We start from the raw sequence: 6000 nt of genomic DNA on the forward strand, positions 1-6000 counted from the left end.
GTCGTCTGCCTCAGTCTCTCCTTGGCGGTGGGACTGGGTGTAGAGGAGACGAGCGCACTCTCCCTCGAAAGCCTATCAAACGTCACCCGTCTGCTCTCCAGCCCCTTGCCAAAGATCACTGAGGAGATAGCATAGCAAAGGAACATGGAGGGAAGCCACTGCGCTAGCACGGCTTTTGTCAGCGCTACAAAGCAGCCTGTTAAACTATTGGAACTAATGCGCTGCAGCTGCTCCAGTGACTTCTGCTTATGTACATAAAAAGTCCTGGGGGGAGGGCTTAGCCATCAGATGCCTGCTGCTCGGCTGTTTGGCTAGTCTTTCCATTTGCTTGTTCCTGAATCCAAAGGAAAGAAAAACTTTGAACTTGACCTTCCTCTCCCGCAAGGGCTATTTATCTCCCTACAGTCCACGTTCATAAAAAAAAAAAAAAAAAAAAATGCTAGTTCTTTGGTTTTTACAAGGGAAGAATAAACAAGCCCTAGCTAGGTAAGGTGAAATATTTCCCTGCTTGCTAAACTCAGTCTGATGCACCTTATAAGACAAATCTCAAGAAAACAAAGTGGACTATTTTTTCCCCCTCTTTCTCTCTCTCCTTTTAGATATCGAACAAAAGGTTTCAAAATCCTGCATATTGAATACATTATAGGTTGCCGTTGTGTTCTACAACTTTGCTAATTATGGCCCTTTCAAAGCACAGAACTCTAGTTAGACCCACCAATGGCATTTGTTATCTCTGCATTTAAACTAATGACCCTCCAGAGGAACAGGCTGTTTTCATAAAACTCATTAAAAAACATTATTTTGAAGTTTTAAGTATTGCTTATGTTATAGGTAATTTTATGTATTCATCTAGAAACGCATATAATCAATCTATCTTTTCACAGTTGTTTCCTTTATGGTCTTCTGATGTAAGATTTTCATTTTGATCACTATGTTATTATAGTTTCAACGAACTTATTCAGAGGTGATATAAAAGGGAAAAAAATTACTTCTTGCCTATTTACTTTGCTACTGGGGGAAAAAAAAAGTGATATAACCATCCAAGTAAGTGACAAGGCTAGTTGAAGTCTTATTACATGGACACTAGAAGTGTAGACATTAAAAAAACAGTGGAAGAAAATACAAACATTTGAATAGGGTGTCCTGAGCAGTCTAGTAATGCTATGACGGTTCAGGATTAAAATCAAATTACATATCTTGGGCTCAAAACAATTTTTTTATATATTTTTTTAAAAACCCAATAACTTAAAAAAGAAGCAGGAAATGCATACAGATAAAATGGAGATTAGAATAGTCTGATTCAATTTTTTTTATTGTTTCTGTGATTATTATTTGATTAATTTTAAGCTTCTCTGATCTCCTTCCCTCGGCACAGTGGTTAAGAGCTTGGCTGCTAAGCAAAAATGTTGGCAGTTCGAATCTACCAGCCACTCTTTGGAAACCCTGTGCAGCAGTTCTGCTCTGTCCTATAGGGTCGCTATGAGTAGGAATCGACTCGTTAGCAAACAGTTTGGTTTTTTTAGTTTATCTCCCTCCCTAGTTTCTCCACCGTAAGTTTCAATTTCTTGCTTTTAAAATGAAAATGAATAGGATATTCTGATTCTGTTCACAGAAGCATAACATCAACAACTATGTCCATCTTTCCTGTCGGTGGGATATGTATACCATAAGTTAATCAGAAAATATTTATGCAAATACTCAGATTTTAAAAACCAGAGTGTGACTATTGTTGTTCCTAGAGAAATTATACCAGTACAAAAGTTTCACCAGTGTGTGTCATTAGTGGAAAGGCCCCTTAATGAATTAACAGCCTCTCTCTCTCTCTGTCTATATATATATATGTGTGTGTGTGTGTGTGTGTGTATTTATGTATATGTATACACATACATACTGATAACTGCTTTAGGAGTTGTACAAAACAGGCGTCCAATGCCTGTCCTAGAGGAGCTCGTAATTTAACAGAAAGGATTGGACAATGCTCAGAAAAAGATAGCACACCACCTGGTAAGTAATATACTCAGGTGCCGAAAAATACACCTGAATGAGATTGATTGACACAATAGTCACAACAATGGGCTTAAACGTATCAAAAGATCATGAATATGGTGCATGACCAGGTAACATTTTGTTCTGTTATGTATTAGGTCACCATAAGTCGGAGCTGACTCCATGGCAACTAATAACAACAACATAGTATGCATAAGTGATGAGGGAGCTCCAAGGTAGAGTAAAGCTGAAGAAGGAGAGATTCAAAGAGAAAGAAGTACATCCCAAGTTGAGAGACTAGAATGTGCCAATGGAATAAGGAAGCAGTGAGAGAGTTCTGTGCAGGAAAAAAGTACAGCAGTTGGTAGATATTAAACCTCTTCAAGTTCTAAGACATAAAAACTTTAGATAATACGATAAAGAGAGAAAAACTAGGATTCAACAAGCTGATTGCCACTGGCATGGCAAAATATAATTTAGAAATATGTTCCCGTTACCTAAAGTTTCAATTCCATCCAATAGACATTCATATGCCTTTATTTTGTGGCAGTCACCATACTGAGTGCTCTATTTAAAGATTAACTTGATGCTGTCCCTGCCCACAGGGATCTTATAGTCTAGTAAGGTAGATGACAAGTGCAAAACAATTGACATGACAAAGTGTAGCTCAAGTACCCATATGAGAGCTTTAAGGCTGGAGATATTTAAATGAATGGCTTTAGGTAGGGAAAGGCGACTCTCCATGACCTAATAAAGGAATCCATATTACTAAGAATGATCTGGGCTGTGTATTGGGAAATTCATTGAGTTCAGGAGATTCTAGGTTCTAGTTCCTGCATTTGGGGACCTTAGATAAGGCACTTAAAAAGAGTGAAATATTTACAAGCTGGTTTTCTCATAAACGATATGTCATGTGGATGTTCAGAGAGACTGAGCACTTTGTTGATCACAACTAAGCTAAAATAGGAGATACAACAATGTCCTATTAAAAATTAATTGAGGGATGTGGTTAAACATGGACTGAAACTGAGCAAAACAACTTTCTGCAAATCTCTCATTGCTCTGGCACATGTTAACGGAGTTCATTGTAGAAGCCAGTTGACAGACTCTTTGTAGGTCTCCATATCCTGTCATTATTGATTCAATATCCTAGCATCTACAATTACCCTCCCAAATCCCCAAATGACATACTACATACATGCTGCTTTGTAAAAATAAAAATTAATTTTGCTTTGAGAATTCTTTACCACCCCCTTAAAATATCTTGAAAAACCCTGCAGTATTTCAAAACCATGCTTGAAAATTAATGCCTTAGGAAATGGAAATTAAAAGTGCTGAAGCTCACCAAAAGTGCATGAGGTTTCAATAAACAGGCAGTTTTCTTTATAATGATGCAGAGGGCCAGGGGAAACTCTCCCAACAGGAGCACGCTGCAGTTTTCCTTTTTCACAAAATCTTTTTAAAATTAGGTGCCAGGAACTTGACTTAAAAACACTGTATTGTAAGTGGCAGCCAAATAAGGCCTTAGGTTTTAACAAACAAGTGGAAATTTAAAAGTGGGCGAAATGTTTTGATAAAGTCACCCACACCTAGAGCAGCAGATAACATCTCTTAACTTGATAAGTTTTCCTAGATAGCTACTTGTGGATTTTCAAAAATTGTTTTTTTTCCTTAGATTATTGGAAATGTTTGAAAACTTTTTTTTGTCTAATTATTCATAGGCAGTAAAACAAAGAAGACATAAGATTGGCATAGGTTCTGGAACAAAGAATAAAAAGTGTGCTCTTGTCCAAGTAAGTACCAGCAAGGCTGGAATGCTCACAATTGAAAGGGAGCAATGGTGTGACTAATTCAAAAGAATGGATTAAGTTTAAATGATTTATACTTGACTACGGAATACACTGTATGTTTCTCCTAACTATGTTTTAACAAGGCTAGTAGTATATTAAAATGAGATTGCTTTTCAAATTGTCCATAGGATGTGGTCCATGGAAATAATCAGATAGTGGGAGATGTTATGTTCTCCAGTGGTTAAAAGGGTGTGTTTGAACCGCAGCTCTGCTACTTAATAGCTGTGTTACTTTACTTGTCTGTAGCTCAGTTTCTCATATGTGAACCAGAGTGATAACAATAATAATAATAAGTAATGCATAAGAATGTTCAAGAATTAAATGTGTTAATACCCATGATATAAAGTGTTTAGAACAGTGCCTAGTGCAGATTTAAGCACCCAGTAAATGACACCTACCACTGGCAGATAAAAGGAACCTACAGGAAATCATACCCAGTGGATATCAACTATGTGTCACACCTTTTGCATTTTACTCTGTTTAATTTTCATAATCACCCTAGGCAGTTGTTTCATTACCACTATTTTATAGATGGAAGTATAAGGAAGTTAAATAACTTTCCCCAAGGTCATACAGTTCTGCAATGGCAGAATTAGGATTTGAATCTGTGTCTCTTATTTCAAGTCTGTGTCATATCACCCCAAAAGGGAAGCTGATCCACTATTTAAAACCTATTATGGCTATTTCAGTGGAAAATAGTAGAAATCTGAGTGCCCTGAGCTCTTGGTCTAAGTAGCACTAAATGCTGTCCTTGGCTCCGCAGAGAACATACACTGTGACAACCTGCGAAGCCTGCCAAGTCATGAAGTTCTTGCAAAGGCATGGTATTCAGGTAAGGGCAGCTTGAGGTAAATTGCTGGGTGTTTTTTCATCTCTATGCTTGTATTCCTTTGACCTGAAGGAGTTTTAATTCAACTTCATGGTAGCTCTCCATTTACCAAATGATATAGTCTAAAATTATTTTACTTTAAATTTACATCATGATTATTTTTCATTAGAATTTATATCATCCCAATATCTTAAAATACATCTGAAGATTGTATAACAAGAGACTTCAAATCATTTTGATCATGATTTGAACTTTTATTAGGTACTGGGTTAGTTGGCAGAAATTTAAAAAAGTAAAATAGGTGGTTGAAAAGAGATGATATATACCCCACCCCCAACTAAAGAAAGATCTCTCTAGGTGGTACAAATTGTTAAGCACTGGACTACTAACTGAACGGCTGACAGCTGAAACCCACCTGAAACCCACTCAGAGGCACCTCGGAAGACAGACCTGGCAGTGTGCTTTAGAAAGATCGCAGTCTTGAAATGCCTATGGGGCAGTTCTACTCTGCACACACAGGGTCACCATGAGTTGGAATTGATTGGAAGGCAACTAACAACAACAACTAAAGAATATAAATGCTAAACATCAAATTAACAATAGAGACAATCAATATTACCTCAGGAGTTTAGAGGATTGGCCAATTAAAATAGAAAAAGATGAAGAACAGCTGGAAGAAGAAGCAGGGCTTGAATTAAGTCTTGAAAGAAGATACACATAGGAGAATAATAATGAGATACTTTTAGCCAGGAAGTAAAGGTCATTAGACTGTTAGACTCTTTCCTATGGAGAAATCAGTAAAATTTACTTGGGATATGGGTAAAGAGTATATTTAAAAAAAAAAAAAAAACACTGCCATTGAGTCAATTCTGACTCTTAGCATAGAACTGCCCCAGAGGGTTTCCAAGGCTGTAATCTTTAAGGAAGCTGACTGCCACATTTTTCTTCCATGGAGCAGCTGGTGGGTTCTAACCGCCAACCTTTTGGTTAACAGCTGAGCGCTTTGACCACTGTACCACCAGAGGTATTTAAGTAAGATTTATCTGGTGGCAATATAGGATTCCCTGGGTGCTACAAAAAGCTAAGCACTTGACTACTAACTGAAAGATTTGCTCTTCAAATCCACCCAGAGGCACCTCAGAAGACCTGGTGATCTATTTCCAAAAGATCACAGCCATTGAAAACCCTATGGAGTGAAGTACTACTCTGAAACACATTGGGTTGCCATGAGTTGGAATCTACTCTAGGGCAACGTTTTGTGTGTGTGTGTGTATGTGTGTGTGGCAATATGTAATATATTTGGAGGAAAAAGATTCAGAAGACTGTTTATTTCAA

Source organism: Trichechus manatus, unplaced genomic scaffold, assembly GCF_000243295.1.
Source record: "Trichechus manatus latirostris isolate Lorelei unplaced genomic scaffold, TriManLat1.0 scaffold00074, whole genome shotgun sequence".
NCBI lineage: Eukaryota > Metazoa > Chordata > Mammalia > Sirenia > Trichechidae > Trichechus > Trichechus manatus.